The 19,416-nt window shown below is 41.5% G+C and overlaps 1 protein-coding gene across 2 annotated transcripts in view; it reads right to left on the bottom strand.

Moving 5' to 3' along the window:
* Positions 1-19,416, bottom strand: part of LOC102290759 (PDZ domain-containing RING finger protein 4) — a 111,134-nt gene that overhangs the window by 26,289 nt on the left and 65,429 nt on the right. The window lies entirely within an intron of this gene.

The raw sequence follows: 19,416 nt of genomic DNA on the forward strand, positions 1-19,416 counted from the left end.
ACTGACGTCTCTTTGTGAAGGAAAGCAGCACATTAGACAGCAGACACAGAAAAAAAAAGCAGATGGCAAAGGAATGCAATCCAAAAATGATTCCTCTTCAGCTGAAGGACACACAGCAGTAAATAAGATCAAAACTTCCAAGGAAGAGCGGAGCCGTCCAATTAGGACGGCATTTACAATGAGACAGTGATGAAGTTGCTGATGATAATCTTATCCTTGTAAAGAGCGGCGGCACAATTCATGATTAAAAGGAAGGACATTATCTTAGAAGAGTGATCACAAGTGTAATCAATCTACTTCACGGCTCCCCACTGCGTTGTTCATGGCACAGCAAGTGCTAGCAAGAGGTTAGGAGTGTTAGTGTCTGTGGTTTTCGCTCAACCCACTCAAGTCTCACTCTTTGTCAGGTCCCCGAGTCAATAAACAAAGGGAAGCGAGAGGAAATTGGATGCAATTCAAGTGTTTCCCACTGTGTCCTGATTACACAGTTTGAACAGGAGGAGACAGAAATGATGCTCAAAAGAGCTACTGTATAGAAAAAGTACTTCTGTGCATATCAGACTGGAGTTAAAGGACATGGACATGAAACCCTGAGAGCTCAGAGTAAAGTGAGGAAATACCACAACTCTGCAGCCATTCTTTTCAAGCTTTGACTGAACACTTGTTAAAAAAAAAGAAAAAAAGGCAACCATAGCACCAACTATTTCAGCGTTTTCAAGTTGAACAGGTCATGAGTTCAATTCACTGCCTATCAGGCAGAAGACTTGGCAGTCGCCGGTGTGCCATGTTCTCAAAAGTTTGCTGAATTTACTCCTTTGCCATTTGGTGAAGAGGGAACATTTGCTGTGGGTCACTGCGCTAATGACATGAAACAGAACGGCAGTAGTGTTTTATTCTGCTATCCATTTCTTTGTTGGTTTATTGCGTTAGCTGCAAATGCTCAGATATATGCGAATGAACATTTCTGGTTGTCAGAGTGCCATGTGCTTTTGAGTGTGTGCTGCTAGTCCTAAGTTCTCTGGCCTGTTTTTTGATGATGATTTGTCCTTTGTTTCTCTGCCTTCTGTTACAGTTTCATTTGATATTCACCTGTTTTTCGTTGGTTAACATGGAGCTGGGGTGTAGGCTTTTATTTTAAGTTTTAAGATTTCAATTTCAGGGTTTAAGGTTTTCTCGTTTGTTGTGTTGGCCTTGGCTCTCCTCCCAAATTAACTTCCATTTCTTTCTGTTAACATTTTAGCAACTCAACCCAAATAGCCTTCTCATGTCCTCCATTTAGTGTTATGTTACTCCCCTCACACCCTAGACCTTTTTTGGGTATGTAACAATCAGTTAAACAGTGCTGAAGAGCAAGATATGACACTGAAAGCATCATATGAACTCAATAACCAACCTACACTGTAACAGCAGGGATTATTAAGTAACCTCTAATAGAAAATAGAAACACCGTCAGCCAGCCTATTCTGAATGTAATGAAACAGCTGTCAAAACATGTTTATATGACCTGAAGCTCTGCACAGTAAATGAGCTGTAACATTACCTTGCTCTTGATAGAGAATATATTAATGAAAAAAGAAAACAGTCCACCTGGCATTTTTAATATATGCACGCACACAAAAAAGCAAACAAACCAAATTTTGATTAAGAACACCTGGCACTGTTGTTTGAAGAGTGCATCCGGGGATGAGTGGTATGATTTACAGCTAATTCACAGCAAAGTTCCTGATTAATGATTCTGCCATATCTTGAAGTTTCTCCAAAAGAGAGAGGGGGAGAGAGAGAGGGAAGAAAAGTGTTAACAAACATATTGAGCTCATGGAGGCACTCCAGAGATGCACTTATTAGCTGGCGCTTCGGAAATGTTTTGACGTTACAAAGAGTAAGCAGAAAACTGTACTGAATCCACTGATTGTGTGAACAGAGGGTGGAATGGGCAGGGATAATGTGGTAATGGTATGCGTGTGTGGCGGTGGAGGTCTTCACACCGTAGTGGGGACCATAATCAGGCCACGTATGTGATGACTAGGCTGTGTGTTTGGCATCCCCTGTTTCACAGGGCTCCAGCTCCTCTAGCTAATGGGTGTAATAAAGGATTGTTCATGCTTCCGTCCGCTCATTTATTCTCATTCCTAGGAATGTGAGGGGACCGCTCCGGCAATCAGCCTCCACCCACTGGTTAATTCCAGTGCAGATTTATAGTCCTGCACAGACTGTATAATGGATGCCCGTGTGATTGCTCCTGCTTCAAACTCATCCTACCTGCACACAAATTCTCTGTTGTTGTACAAGGCTTTATCCTTACAACTGCAAGGGCAAGATTAAATTTTAATCAGCCGCTAAGTGCAATCACAGCCATGGTCCGGATACCAACGAGGCTACACCCAGACCCCACACCTAGAGCGAAGAGGCTACAGCGGGGCTGTCATCTGTTCTGGCTCTGAGACAGGGCCAGGTCACTTGTGGCTGCAGTGGAGAGGAGACACGCTCCTGACAGACAGAAGTGACAGCTGTTCTGCTTCCCCAGCACAGTGTGTGTTGTATGAGAAGTAATGAAGCCAGGTGAAGGATGAGAACAGTGGGGGATGAAGAAGAGACAGAATCAGGGCCATAGTTTACTTTATTTCTTTACTTAAAATGTATCTCCCGTTTGGATGAAATCGTATCACCAACAAGTCTGAGGAGCAGTTTGTGATTCAGCCATGACGAAGAGAAAGCCAATCTCTCCTTCAACCAATTATTTACTCACTCACTCAGTCACTTCTTCATCTCTGGCAGATATAAGCATTCAGTCCCACTTAGTTTTCAATCATACCTAAAGCGTGTGATTTCATGCCTCCCTTACACAATCCTTATAGAAGCAACATTCTGACAAGTGAACGAATAAAAAGGGAGGGAAAGCTATATTTCCCAGGAGTGTGTTTGGGAAAGTCAGACTACTTCGTGTTTGTATTCTCATTATTCTTCCTTATGTTTGGGAAGAGGTTCCTGGGACTAACACACGTTAAAGTTACAGATCGGGTCATGTGATCCTATATGATCGCATATGCAAATGCCCTTTATCCTCATAAGGCACAAGGCGTTCTATTATTCCATTAGTATTCTTGTATTCAGGTCATAGATTTCTACAGTTACACATGAAAGTTTGATTTTTTTCTGCTTCTTTCTTCAGAAGTGCTCTAATGTGTGCTCGCCTTCGTTTTGCATGCTAAATCCTTTCCCTGTCCTCTGTCGTCTCGGCTCATCAGCACCTCAGCACTGTATCGAGCAGCTCATCATTAGCTCAACATTAGCATTACCTGTCTGAGAATAATAAGGATTAATTTTGTGAACATTAACTTCACAGTCACAGCCATTCGTAAGAGATTTTCAGTCTGATTCCTTCCAGATCTTTTAAGCCCGTCTGTGTATTCTACCCAGACTTCTTGCAGAGGGAGGTCACAGTCTTGCAGAGTGAGGGGTGAGGGGGGGGAGAGAGAGCACTCCAGGTGTTGCCCTGGTCAGATGTCAGGCCGCCTCTGCAGCACTTGTGGCCAGTCTTTTTGCACCAGTGCAAGGGTCGGACTGATTATAAGATCACTTTAATTGCGTGCAGGAATTTCCTGCATAGTAAGTGAAAATCGACTAAATTATGCATATTCCTGGACTGCAGTTCAGGCCCTGTTATTCTATTTTTTCTGTCTTTCCACAGAAACAGCCTAATTATAGCTTTGCTCCAAATGCAAAGACACTGAAGCTGTTACTTAAAAAAGAAGTAGTGTTTGCCATTTAGAAAGCATCTCTGACACAATGACATGCATGAGTCCTTACCGCAGAAACAAACTCTGAAACTAGACACCAGAAGCCGAGTACTCAGGCACCGCAGCAGGGTATGACACCACTTTAACTAAAGTAGAAGTTCTTTTGTTCTTGTCTACCGGACAGTGTGCAGAGTTGGCGAGCGATTAGGTTCATTTATACCATGGCAGCCACTTGGCAAGGATCACCACTCCATGTGGAGCCAAAGTAACACTAGAATGAGACCAAATGGCTCTCTCAATTGGAAGGCAGAGGGTGGCAGGAGGGTAGGGGGACTGGTGGAGGGCATCTGCTCAACATTCACCTAGTGTTTTATAATTAGATGAGAGCAACTGCTTGGGAGCAACGCGTCTGTTCCACTGTGATTTTCTGATAACAATTCCAAGGCTTGGAAACAGGCGGAGGAGGGATATAGATGGAGACAATTAGTGGCGCTAATAAAATATAAACCATATTGCAAGTGAAAAGAAGCGAACCATCAAAACATGCAAACTGGTGTCAGGGTGGAAGCTGGTCATGACAAATACTAATTGGTCCCAAGAAGCAGTAGGGCAACATGTAAAAACCTGCTCACATCTGGCACTTTCAGTCTCTGTTTCACACGTTTAGGTCTCTGTCAAATACCAACACTTGGCCAAGGAGAATAACAGCTGAGTGAGTGTAGATATATAAGCCAAGTATCATACTCAGCAAAGAACCCCGCCTCTGGCATCATAAAAAACTAAAACAAAAACACAGTTGTCTCACCACATATATTTTTCTAGTAGACAGGGATGATATTAGTGAGGGCTGTTGCACTGCACTGACTTCAACACACATAATACTCGTCTCTCTAAAAGATGCTTCAATAAACTGCCACCCACTAAAGACCAGCTGGTTCTCATTCTAAAATACTCATGGCATCTCGCAGATACGCATGAAGAATCCACTGGCGTTGGCACCTTGATGCAGCACGGGTTAAAGTGGGCCAGGACCATTCATAACCATGTTTCAGCACATTCAGTTATGAGTAATTTAATCTGATAGGGAGTTTAATGGAAAATACTTACCAGCTGATGCCACAGAGAAAGTAACGTCAGCGCCTCCTGCACACTCTGCACACAACCTTTTTGGTTCCCCTCTCCTTCACACAGGCAGATGTCAATACATTTGCAGTGGCTGTAATTCAGCATCTAGCTAGCGCTACAGATGTAAATCATACCTAAAAGCGACATCTGCATTCAATAACATTGCAGGATGGTTTCACCGGTACAAGCTAACCTGCCAGCGGACATTTCTTTGACATAAAAAGACCTTATATATCTGAGATTCACCTAGGGCCACCCTTCGGTGTAGACTTGTCAAACAAAGACAGAGAGAAAAAAGGGAACTCCCTCAGTTGTGTGACTGCTAAATTTATTCCTGTACAAAGAACAGACTGGCTTGATAGATTTTCCCCAACAACTGGGATATTTCCAGATTCTGTGTCTCCTGAAATACAGCTATCTCCCAAGAGGAGGAAAATCTAACGGAGAACTGAAAAAAGACACGATATGATGCTTTTGCGTGAACGCACTCACAAACACTTGCATAACAACCCCCCTCCACACACAAACACATACACACACATACCCCGAGACCAGACAAGCACACAGAGGCACCATGTCAAGTACTCTTTGTCCTTTTTTTTCATCAGCTTTCTGTCAGTTCCCTGATGAATTACAGCTCTCAGGTAGAGGAAGTAGCTCATCCTAATCCCACCTTTCCTCTCATTCTCGCTCTAAACATATTCTACTATTGATTAAATCACAAACAGTCCAAAATGCACTCTATCTAAAAACAGGCATTTTGATATTGATTACCTCTGCGCTATTCCCTCAAGCTGCTTCAGTTTCAAGGCACTCCTCAGAGGAAAACTATTTTCAAATCAAATTCACTTTGTTAAGCTGCTTTTACTCTAAAATGGTGCCGAGTCTGTGGCAAAACTTGTATTTACTTCTTTGCAGATAAGCTTATGCCAGACTATCTGACATGAGCAAGCTTTGGGACCTCACTTTAATCATTTGGCACTAATCAGTCACTGTCAGGTTTTTTTCTCTCCCCGTTTTTTGAGGAAACTCTCAGCAGGTCTCTGTTTGACAGCAGTCACTCCCTCTGCAGGTTTTATAAGTGGTGGTGAGAAACTGACAAGGGCCAGTGATACAGAGAGTTAGAGTGACACGTCGATGACACTAATACAGTCCCACTCTTCGCCTCTCCTCACATTATCCATTCTCTGTCTGATCTCTGTCTAGGGCACCCACAGTTCAACCCAAAGTTTCTCTGCTTTTACTTCTGAACTATAGTTTTTCTTATTTTGGAATAAGTTATCTTTATCTCAGAAATACATCTTATTGTAATTTATGTTTGTACATCCATTCATAATGCACCACTTAATTAGATCAGAGTTGTCATCCTTCCATCCATCCGGACAACTTTCTTCACAACACTGGCATAAAAGTCTTTCTGGGAGATTCTGAGGTTTTCCCAAGATGCACAGAAAGCATACCACAATCCATCCCACAGGTTTTAGGACTACACTTTGCCTCTACCTAGATGGACATGCTTGGATGTTGACCAACGTCATTCCTCATACCCAGTTTTTTCACTGTCTCAAAGGACGAGGCCATCTCATTTTGAGGACATCTTGTAGTTTTGCATTTTCTAATTCGTATTTATTTTTATTTCATTTTGACTTTTTGTTTTGAATTCAGTTTAGTTTCAGTTTCTAGATTTGATAATTGTTTTAACTCAATGTAGTTTTTATTATATGAAAATGTTGAATTTTAGTTTAGAATGTAATAGTTTCAGGGTTAGTTTGAAGTCTTTTTAAATAGGCAAGATTTAGACCTTCCCCTCACCCTAACAGGTCACAGTATTTGGCTGCCCCTCCCTGCGCCTGGTTCTGCTGGAGGTTTCTAAATAGTTTTTCCTTCCCGCTGTTGCCGGGTGCTTGGTTGGCTGTTTGATTGTTTTCTCTCTTATTATACGGTGTTTATCTTATAATATAAAGGACCTTAAAGGTGCTTTATATTAACTGTTTTTGTGATTTGGTGCAATGCACATAAAAGTGAATTCAAATTGAACTGAGTAATGTCTGAAATGTTTTGAATTGCATTTCCTGTAGACAGAGTGTCAATAGATGCATTCATCAGTGCCTCGTCGACAAGATGCAATAACATTTTTACCAAACTAACAGATAATAAAACTAAGACTAGATACCATGGATGGATAGTTAGTCTTCCAAGTTAACCTCCTATGACCTGGCGTTCAACCATGTGGACATCACATTTTGGGTTGTCTAGACCAAAATACTAAAGTTTGCCCTACAAGGGCCTGATATCCACTTACGAGGACATTATACTGCCACTGTTCTATCGAAATTTAAAATGAATGACCTCTTATGTGGATCTCATTTTTCTCAGAAACACAAATCAGGTTTAAAAAAAAAAAAAAAAAAAAAAAAAAAAAAAAATAAAATCAGGTAATTCTTTGTTTTCACATTCATCAGGTCAGCCCAAATAGCAAAGAGAAATTGAAAATGCATGTCATGAAAGAGTTCGGGTCTTAGGTTAGTTTTTCAGTTGTTGTTTTTTTTTTTCTTCAAAACTCTAGTTTTTATTTTTATTTTAGATTTTTTTTCCACATCTAGTTTTAGCTTTTAAGTCCATTTTTAGTTTGCTGTAATAACCAAGATCAGAGATGCATCATCGAAATGTATCAAAGTGCTCTGTCTTTTGGTTCTGCTTTTTCCTTTAAGTTTACAGTCTAGCATGACACCTGACACTACACCAACGCACCTGTTGATCTCACTTGCTAGGTGTGGAACCAAATGTGTTATAAATAATTAGCGATCACTTTGATGGAAAACTGAGCTCTTAAAAAAAAAAAAGAAGATTAAGAGATAATTAAGTTTATCCAGTAGCACCAAACCAACTCCCTCTATATGCATGCACAGGTTCGGTCCAGCACAACTAAAAAGATTCACATAGGGCCTCTGCTGTGTTTTGTGGGCTAACAATATGGGGTATTATACTAACATCTGTCTATAAACTATCCAATCTCTAATAAAATTGTTTTTGTCAAGCAGTCCCTTAAGCGTTTGCCCACAGCCAGTACTATATACCGCACGTAAAAATGTGAGTTTGGATTGCACCCGTGCTTTCTAAGCCTGTGCATTTATGTGCAATACTTTCAGCCTTATTAAATCAACCTATAAATGCAGTTTTATGTTTCTCTACAAACAAGTTAATGAATAAGACAGGTGTCCCCTCCCCCTGCTTTTCCATTCTGTCAGTCTGCTTGTGTTGAGACAGTGAGGAAGTAGGACTGAGTGCGAGAGGATCTGGGTTGTGTAGGAGGTGCTGGGTTGACTGCAGTGCTGCGGGGGAGAAAACACGGTCGCCGATCCAACCTTGCAAAGATTGCATCGAGTTCCTGCTGTGAACTTCTGCTAGCTGCTGTTTCACAACAATGTCTTGCGTTGCAAAAATAGTTTGCATTCTCTCACATGCTCATATTGAAGCATAGAAAATGAACTTCGCTAAAATTTTAAGAAAGCGCCTTTCATTTTGCCTTCGACTACAACAAACACAATTCGTCATATGGAGATTGCCACTTAACCAACCATCTCATCTCAGCTCTCATCCGTTTCTTGTAAATCAATTAACCTGCTAAACACGCTTACCTCAATTTCTAATGCACTTGGACTTTTAAATCGATTTTGCAATCCAATGAAATTACATTTACACTTGGGTGTCAGCTGAAACGCGCCCTACATTGATGAGACATTGATTTCATACTAGAAAGGCTCGAGTTTTTAAAAAGCCACTGTGATGCTCTCATTGCTAATGCAGCCAATTAAAACGAGGCCTTTGTAACTGTGTCAGTGTGTCAGTGTGACAGTGGCAGCGACAATAAAATCGCTGCGTGACTCGCCACAGTGGACTCCAACTGTCACCCTATGCAGCACATCAACCCAGGACAGGCAGCAAAGGGCTGTTTGTTTGCCTGGCTAATAATACTGGATGCAAATTGCTCTTTGTGTTTTGAGTTTTCTTTGAATTTGAGCCCTCAGGAATCGCCACTAGATGCATTCACAGAGCTTCTTATCGCAGTCTTCCCTGGAGCCTGCCCATGCGAGCTGTGGCGCAGGTAGGTGTGCGTGTCAGCTTTCCCATCAAATGGCTGGCAGGCCAGGCTTATCACAGGAGCTGCAGGGGGTGCCCAGTGACCTGTGGAGTGACACCCAACATGGCTGCCTCGTCTAGGGGGGGCTTTGTGTCACCCTGACACGCTCGCACACACACACCTGCCACCCCCCACCCTCCACCCATTTTCTGTACACAGACTGAAAGCCTGACCTTTGAGAACATAAGTCATTCTTCCACACAAGCGTGCATTTGCAATCATACATACCTGTCACAGACAATCCAAAGCTCTCGAGTCACAGGAGTCATGCAGAGGTTAATGTATAGAAGCAGAGGCAGTAAAAGAAAAAAAGAAAAAAAAGGCAAAGAGGGTGAAAAAAAGTTTGTCAATGAAAGCATCTCCCACAAGAACTCAAGGCTTTGTCGTTTCTTTTCATCGAATATAGATGATGCAGCCGGGCATCTCAAACCTTCAGATTTTTCCAAATGTCACTGGCAATGATGAGGCTGATACTTTATTACTTTGGGGGGATGGGGGGTGTCACTATATGACACAGGCAAGAAGCAGCATGTGTGTACTGTCAGGTCCGCTTTCATTTCACCAGTGGCAAAATGTATCTTTTTCTCATAGCCACGGTGTTCACAGTCGCACTGACTACACCCACAGCAACGTAGAGTTAAATACTGTTTACACAGTTCCTACAGTTATTGTGCTTTATTTTGCATTTTGTAAAGCAAATACTGCTGTTTAATACTGCTGCACTTTTTTCCGAATTTGTCCAAATCAATTTCTTAGTTTTCAGTGTTGTTACTTATATAGCATCAAATCACACCGTCAGTCACCTCAAAGTCCTTTATATTACAAGGTAAAGACGCTACAGTAACAGAGACAATGAAATGACCAATCTATGAGCAAGCACTCGGAAAGTGGGAAGAAAAAACTCGTTTTTTAACAGGAAGAAATGACTGGCACAACCGGGCTCAGGGAAGGGCTGCCATCTCCCCCGACCAATTTGGGGTGAGGGGAGGGAGAGTACAAAAGACACAATTAATTAAAATAATAATTAAATACAAAGTGGAGTGAAAAGAGTTAAGTGAAAAAGAAACACTCAGTGGATTATGGGAATCCTCCAGCTGCCTAGGGCTCTGATCTGGTCCTGATTCGACTCTAACGATAAGCTTAATCAAAAAGGAAAAATTTAAGCCTAATCTTAAAACCGGAGAGTGTTGTAATTAAATTTGTTAATAAAGATGTAGACGTACAAACCAAACATTTTTTTCATCCATAATACGGCAAATAAACTTCAACTCAAATTTATGAAGGTTTATCATTAATCTTTATCTAGAGTATCATCTAGAGTATGTGGGCGTGTTATGACTGGGTTTTAATGACAGCTTTTTTGTTAATTAGTTGCTGACTACAAGAGGGGGACACACTTAATTATATCCCCAATTACTCTTTTTAAATCTCCATCTGAATGTATCTGTATCCCTAATAAACTTTAATGAATGCAGAGCTGTGAACAGTGCAGGTTAGCACCATACAAGAGGACAGTGACTCTGGCTGCCATCAGCTCAAATAACACTAAGCCAGGTGCAACAAGCCAAACACACCAGCAAGTCAGCGCTGGGAACTGACATCAGCCTATCTGCTAAAGGCACCATGTTTGATCTTGGTTAATTTCCCTGGATACAATAAAAAAATAAAAAATAAAAAATGTCACTCCACCACTGCCTGTGTTGTGACACTACAAACAATATCAAACTGTCCACAGATTTTGATTCCACTTCCTGGATTTCTAAATTCTTACTTCTGCTGGTATACAAGCAAAAGATAACTTTTTTTTTACATCGCTTTGTGGCTTTTAAATGTGCAGATGGTTTTTCCAGTACAAATCCATCCCAGCATAGAACCAACTCTAATTGGAAAAGAGGGGAAAATGCATTCTTATGAATAGCAATAAATTAATGAGGGCCCTCCTGTCTGCTTAAACACAGATAATCAGCTAAGAGGCACCCTGGATGCAGATGCACAGCCCTCTGTGTGCGCTCTTTGTTTCCACCAATGTTTGTACTGTGGAGAAAAGCACAAGCTGTCAGGACTGTTCACACTTACACTTAATACACACAGTAAGTTGTGATCATAATTTAGCAGTCCAAAGTCTTGCATGAAAGCCTGCACTGCACACGCTGACATACACACAAACAAACACATATATACTTGCAGTAATCAGGCACAGACAGAAACCACTTTAGACAGAGACACAAACAATTCTGAGAATGCACACACATTTCTGTGCACACATGCATACTGATATTTTCATAAACAGTTGAGCTTGTATAGTCTATTTGCACGTGTGCAAGGAGAAAAAAAACAAGGTGCTTGGAAATGCATAATGTCAGGTTCTTAGATATCAAGTCACAGGTGGTAATAATGGGTCTGAGAATTATGCCCTCTTTGTCCTTTGCTTTCTTGTCTGGATATGGTGACAAACAAAAAGCCTGCAAATTATTATTACTTTTATAAATTAATACCAGGCCACAATAAACTGCAGCATCCCAGCTCTTTACCTACGCACAAACACACCCAATACACGTCAACAACAACTCCATCATTTTACTGTGGATTCACTTCATTAAAAAGATGTCTTGGTTCATTGGGAATTGCTATTGTGATACTCGGGCATGTACTTTATTTTCTCTACCTGATTGAAGTCGACAGCCTTTGATCTCGATGAGAATGTGAAAGTAAAACATGCACTAAAACAAGGCAAAGTACTACTGCGGGATGATGCCACGCTGATGTCATCTTCCAAAGGGAGACTTGCATAGTAACTAAGTAAGTGGCTGAGATTGTTTTGTGAGTCCCATGCTCTCAAAGGCAAATGAGCTTATGCACTCAAGGCAAGAGCGCTGAAACAGGAAGGACAAGACTTTAAGGCTTTATGGTAATAAACTTGTGAAGTTTAAGCCAGGTATTATGCTCACAGAACCACGACAGTAATTTCCTTTAAACCCAATCATAATTAACCACTGTTTAATTCAAATGAACTCAAAATGATCTGAAGGACAGTAAATTTGATTATGAATACCATGTGTGTGTGTGCTATTCATGCTGTTTACAATTTATGGCTTGCGCCGTCTTTGCTGACATACTGTACATTACTGTACTAATTAGGGATGTCACAGCTTCATGCATACATCGTTTTGATTTCATGCATCATATAAAGAGTGGCAGAAAGTTAGCAGTATCCTCCTGACAGTAGTCACCTTCAGCCTTCATCAACAACCATTTCTGAAATATATAAATATATACTCCTAACTCCTGTTATAGTTATTTCCTTAAAATGAGTCAAAGCACGATGCTCTGTTGCAAATCCTAAACCAGCCAATCAGTATAGTAGTAGTTTGTATATTATTGTTCCATATCAATTCATATAACTCATCCAAAGTAATTGATGCTATATTTGTACAAACTAAAATAAAATGTAAGCTTTTTGTCTAGAAGCAGGTAAAAATGATTGCTTTTAGCAATTTAGCATTTAGCTCTGTTTATTCTTATTTGCTTAGGATTATCTTCTCTACAACCCTCAGATGAGCCCTTGGTGTTCGAGTCAGGCTGGGTCTATGCATTGTCCTTGCAAGAGGAGTGAATGCAGGGGCGAGTACATCACTACCCTGTTCAGGTTTCCACTAGGCTGCTGCTGCTGCAGGGCATGCATGACTTATCATATTTTAGGGGTACAAAATAAGCAAAGGTAGGCCAAGACTAACAGGAAGCTGACAAAAAGATCACTAGCTTTTTACTGCATCCAAAGATGGACGTCAAACCACTTCAAAATCTATCCGAGTACCTCTAGGACTTTGTTTGCCTTTATAATTGGTTTCTTGTCATATCTGTACACATATATTAGATAAAACCCTCCTATCACAGTCCTTGTCTGAATACCTCGGCGCAGCAGACGGCCAAAACAAGAAGTTCTACATATGATGGCCAGCAGTGATATGTCGAGAAATTTATCCTCAGAGAAAGAGCTTTAGTTTACTAAAGAAAATGGCATGTCATGGTTTGTTTGTGCAGCTTTTCCTCGGTGGTTGCCGCGAGTCAGATGAAAGAAATCGGTACAGACAGGAGCACATACAGGAGATAAAACTAATTTTGAAGAGCCTTGTTCATCTTGGGTTGGAGAGCGGCATGGAGACAAAGAGGTCCAGGAGCAAGATGTGTGGTAGAAAAGGTCAGTTGGGTTCTTATTGAGATAAGAAACAGATGAAAAGGAAAAAGGTCACTTCATCAGCTCCCTCTTGAATCCCTTTTGCGCCTCCATAGGGAGATTTCGTGGAAGAACTGATAAAAACCCATTGACTTTATGTCTTGTGCCAAATGTAGCATCATCTGTATCTGAGGAGCAGGGCACACATCTCCGTGCAACAATGTGCACTGAGGATTTTAATTACATTTTTTAATTTCACCTCATCGAAAACATTGTTTTTGAAAACTAATTTGAGCTACTGCAATTTGAAATGCACAAGCAGTCATGCAATTGGATATGTGATTCCCACAAAATTAGACTATGAAATCCCCAGTTACATTGTCAGTGTGAAGCCAGCATGAAGCAGTAGTTATGCAACAATCTCTGCAGTGTTCTAATAAGTAGGGAAATACCATTAGATGCTCAGAGTGACACTGACATTTTTTTTTTTTAATATTACACACTATTTATGCATTTGCCCACGTGCCTGCACACGTTCGAAGCGACAGCTTTAAAAATATGGACCTTTGTGTTGTTTAGGAACAGTAAAAGTGTCACCGAAAGCCTGGATTATAGCTCAGGCTAATCTTTCCAGGGTGGACACAAGATCAATCAAGCAGCACATTTTTCCTCTCTCCTCCCCCTCTTCCTTCACTCCCATCAATTTTAATGGTTGAGGGACATCTTTCAAAAGAAACATAATGGGACAAGAAGACAGATGAGAACATTTGTAGTTAACTGTCTGGAGATAGTGCTGAAGGTGTGGTGGGGGGTTCGACAGCCTTAATGTACCATCAAAGCATTCACAGGCCCCTGATAGAGGCATACCTATAAAGCATTAACGCTGTACTAAAGGCAACTTTTTTTCAAGGTGTGGACCCATTTACTGAAGACTTCCAAACAATGTCTTCCTTGTTAATCAGTGCAGAGTGTCATTAGTGAGTTCATTTGTTGGTCTATGATAAAGCCATGTAATAGTTGGGAAAAATGTTTATCACCCTCTACTAGTTTACAGATAAACTAGTAGAAAAAGTCGATTCTTAGAGTGAAACCAACAGCTGAAACCAGAGAAGTTTAGCATCTGTTTGAATCTATTCTCAAACCATTCCTGAGTAGCTGGCCTCTGTCTTGTACTATTTATTTTTTATATCACACCTGGTGCTTTTTCAGTCTTCATTCCATATTTAGTAGTGAGTCCAACTAAGTTGTACTAAAACTGACCTCCAGATTAATTTAAACCTGCATTCTTAGAAAGTCAAAGAGAAAGAAACAGAGTGATTTTTTCAAATTAATTAATTCATTTAATTATTTTCAAATTATATAATCACTTCAAATTAGGGCTGTTCGATATAACGATATATATCGGATGACGATATAAAAACATCTATCGTTTCATTTTACGCTATCGTTTGTTTCGTGGTGTCCCAAAATAAACTGTTTATGGCAATATTTTTTCATCGTTTTGATGGTCACTGTAGTGGCTATATTAATTTCTTAAAGTTTTCTCTTTCTCTTATATTTTATATAACCACACTACAGACGGACAAGCGCCTGTTTTTATGCCTTGTGGTTAGCAACAATGAAGGTAACAGCATCGCGTGTCCGCTTGTTTATGTTCCACATAAACCTTTCACAATAAAGCTCAAGATCCTGTTGAGACTTTTCAAAATAAACTGAATCACGTGAAAGAGCAGATTATTTACGGATGAGAATTCAAAAAGAGCCGCCAGGTGCTAAAAAAATAAACCTTAGACTCAAACGTTAGAACAGGCTTTTCCCTGCAGCACGCCGTGTAATAAATACTCACAAAGAAAACGGCGGCCGTTACAACTTATGTCTAAAAATGTATCGTTTCATGCATCGGTTAAAACACTCGACTCCAGCTACATGACGCACAGCTGGAAACACTTCCCGCAAGACGAGCTGCCCGAGATTCACAGAATTTACAGAAAATGTTACATTTTTGTGATTTATGTCGTTATCGGATGATAGAATTCTTATATCGGGATATGAGATTTTGGTCATATCGCACAGCCCTACTCCAAATCCTAGTGACTTGATGACTAGCCAAAAGAAACGAAGCAAAAAGACCACAAGATGGCAATGACAGCTTCAGAAAAAAACAAAAGGGGTTCCCCAGATGTGACAACTTTCATGTAAACCTGACATTTATATGACAGTCATTTCTTAAAAAAAATAGAAAAAGAGGTCAAGTGTCTTACAAAGTCAAAATAACACAAAAGTATGCTGGTGCACACTATTTATGTATCAGGTGCAGCTTGCTAGCCATTTCTCAGGAAGTTTGGCTCTTGGGAAAACTCTTCAACATTTATTGAATACATACCCATTACACACATGGCTAGTGGCACTGCAGAAGCAGGAGCAAGTCATCTGTGTCCCCCCCTTAGATTGATTCTAGTCCACAGGTTTCACATCTGATGCTACTACACAAAATAGAATATCCACCCACCCAATTGCAGGACCACCATACTGGGAATTGCCTTTTGCCACAAAAAGCATAAACTCCAGATCTGCTTCATTTCACATCTGTCTGTCCCATCCTGTCAACCATGTGACCCTGCTCAACATGACATCGCTAAACTCTGAGATTCCATTACAGTGCAGTTGGCCTCCTGCACGCGGTCCCACTCTAAAATTCATGAACACTGCTTTCTGTTTTTTTTTTTTTTTACATCTAGAATATTCACTAACCATGTGTTTTTGTTTCCTGGAGAAACGTGTGTGTGTGTGTGTGTGTGCGCGCGCGCACCCAAGCTGTGGGTGCCTCATTCTCATTCATATGCATCAGCAAGTTATCAGGGACTGTTGTGCCTCATTGAGCTGAGAAGCTGCTTTCCATTTATTTCTCAAATGCAGTGGAGAGTGATTCTTCTCCTGCCTAATAAAACTTATAAAACTGGCTATACTGCTTTCAAAACTTCTACTAACAAAAAAAAAAAAGCGAGGCTCATTGGGCAATTAGTAAACGGGATAATGAAATATGGAGAGTATCTGCCGTGCAGTGCGAAAGGTGAAATTCATTACCCAGCCACATTTGGAGCAGCTGGCTGCTACAGTAGATAGTGGTGGCTCACCGGGGAAGTTTGGAGACCTATTGTAGGTGGATCTTTGGTTTGATTGCAATGCCATTGCAAAAACAGCTTTTGTTGAAAGCCAATGCAGGCTGTTCCGGCAAAACATCTTTAACTCTACACTGCATTCCTCGTCTCATCAACATCTGCCATCCTGCTAATTAGGCCCAAAAAGCCACACATCACTGGGTTTTAGTGGTGCACAGACAATGTGTGACACTCACGAGGGGAGCTCATGGACACAATGGGAATTTCAAAACCCTGCTAGATCACAGAGCGAATCGGAGTTTGTTACTGTCGGCAAGATAGCCTGAGCACCCGCACGGTGGAAAATATATGCTGTAAGAATCTGCCTGACTATAGCTTTTGAGTATAGCTGCATGAGCCTTGGGTCTACATGCTAAATGCATAAAGCAGTCTACTGTTCGGTGTACAGGTTTTGCCTTTGATGACAAAAGTGCCGTCACTGGGAGGTTAACTGGAGTGGAATCCCACAGAGATCAGCTGGAGCAAAGGTTAAAAGAAATGCAATCAAAGAAGATGAGCAATCAGAGGACTCAAACAGAGCAGTCAAAGACAGAAAGATGGACAAGCGTTAATCGGTTGGAGTATAAAAATAAATGTGAGGCTGGAAAGTTAGAAAAAGAACAAGGCCACAAGAAGATTGCTGTGTCTTATCCCTGACCCAAGAAAGCTGATTCAATAAACAAAGAATCTCAGCTCTGTTAGATAGCTTTGCAGGCCAGCCGACAAAGGTGAAGATATTTTCATGCAGAACACCTGCAGCCGTGAGAATAGAAGAAAGGGGAAACGGAGGGAGTGCGAACGAGAGAGCGAGCTAGTCATAAATCTCCCACAGCTAGCAGGGTCAGGCAGATGGAGAGAGTGTCAAAATTGTTTCTAGACGTGAAGGAAAGGGGAGAAAGGTGGCTAACCAACCCCTGCGACTGTCTCCTGCTCTTCAAATCAACCTGCCACGAGGCTGGTCAGTCACGCTGTGACACCAGCAAGCCATTTCTACCTCATTTGCATACACACACTCACATACTCTGCATAATAATAGTAGAGTGGCATAGCAAGCGTGTGTGTGTGCGTACAATTCTAGGTGTGTGTGCATTTCTGCACAACAGAAACACAACCAGAAGACAAAAACAACAACAAAGCTGTGAGAATGATGGGGAAAAAGACATGTAGCAAGGGTGAAAGCTAGACAGACAACATGTAAGAAAGACGATTAGATTGCTGGTGGCGAGAGCGGTGAGTACAGCTTTTTGCTGTCACAACATACTTTTCCTGACTGTAAAAACATTGTTTGGCATTCTCGCAAGGAAAGCTCTGCTACTATAGGAGACTTGCCTCACTGTCCATCATCTTCTACTTTTGGTACCCATCCTGCTGTACACCGTGCTTATTTGTTCACAGAGGACATGTTTGAACGTGTGCATGGAAGTGTGTTTGCAATGCAGTGAAAAGAGGTGGTTTCAGGGTTTCTCACTGGTGAAGGAACTATACACTTCCCTTCTATTCCTTCTTTTTTCCCCTCCCGTGTCAAGGATGCTTCACCCGCTCCTGCTCCTTTCCTCGATTTCCTTTTCACCCTGCATCATTAACAGCTTACTCTATATTCCCATCTCAGTCTTTATCCTCCTTACTCTACATCCTTTCTGCCTTGCCTCCCACAGCGGTGGTCAGAAAGCAGCTGCTGATGTTGCAGCTCACACCTGACCCAGCTCAGTATATCAGTGGGTGGACAGATATGCCAGAGAGATCCTGTCAATGGCAACTGTGCCCTGGAGACTGCCCCACTTGGCGGATACTGAGCCCCTTCTGCTAGACTACTAGAAAGGGGAGTCAACACTATTTCTTAACAAGTGGTGCAGAGAGAGAGGGACGCAAAAAGCCAAGATAAGCACCAAGGCAGCACTATTTTTACGATCCTTCTGTGGCGAGGCAGGCACTGCAGTGGCTTCCTACTCATCCTTCGGGGTCCCTTGACAGTTCTGTTTGCTAATATTAAACAGGCCAGTAGTGTGTGCGCAACTTCCACTGCTGCTGATCTTGAAGCTTGCAGCCCACCTTTAGTGTAGCACCCTTTTCTGACCATTAAAGCAGCTCAGAATCTCGCTGACAATGTTCAACCTCTTAGTTTGGCAGCATCTCGGGGCGCATATAAGCCCAAATCTACAGGCAGTGGTTAACCAACGCTAGTTTACCTCCCCCGCTTCTTCTCACCCCATCGCCTCACAAGGGTAAAGAGAGACATTTCACGTCTAATTAATGCACGGGATGGTTGTATAAAATGGCTAATGAGGCTGTGATCACAGCGGCGTGAAGGCAGGCACTACTGCTGGGGAGGGGGATGAGCATGACTCCACTTCCAGGAGACACATTGCTTCATAGTTATTAGCCTGTCATAGGAAGAGGGCTAATGGGGAGAATGGAGGTGCTTGTTTATGTGTTTGGCTCCACCTCAGTCAGTGAGATGTGTGTCCTCCGCCTCTTTGCCTGTTTCCTGACAAAACGCTCAAGCAGTTGCTTAAAAAAAACAAACTTTATGCCGTTTCATCAGCTGTGTCAGCCTTGAAAAAAGAAAAGAGCACATTAAGGGAACTGATATAAATGTGCAGTCAGATGAGCAACATTTGCTCGAATGTAGGCGCTGTTACCTGTGAGAGCAAGACTATCACACTCAAGTGATCCACAAGAAATATAAACAGAACGACTGCTGGTACAGCACTGAAGTGTCTAATGAAAACTTTTCATAAAATACCACAAAAAAACCCCTTCGGCAATTCTCGCTGAACATTATGAAAGAAAGAAATTGGAACAAACACGTCATGTAGTAGAAACCAGGTGCTACTATTCTATTAAAAAACTTGCTCCCTCAGCACAGCTCTTCGAGCAGGATGAATGGACTGCACACTAGCTACTCTCTGAGAGACTGCTCATTACTCAAATCACATCTGCTAGTGAGTAAGAAGCCCCTCTCTCCATTATGCTGCCTCACTTTCATAGTGCAAATATATTCATTTCAATCTTCTACGTGAAATGCCCTGAACGAGGCTCCGGACTTGAACTGCTCTCTTCAAAACACGCACAGTGAATCAT

This window comes from Haplochromis burtoni, unplaced genomic scaffold (assembly GCF_018398535.1).
Source record: "Haplochromis burtoni strain Fernald_Lab_line unplaced genomic scaffold, NCSU_Asbu1 Contig_272, whole genome shotgun sequence".
Classification (NCBI taxonomy): domain Eukaryota; kingdom Metazoa; phylum Chordata; class Actinopteri; order Cichliformes; family Cichlidae; genus Haplochromis; species Haplochromis burtoni.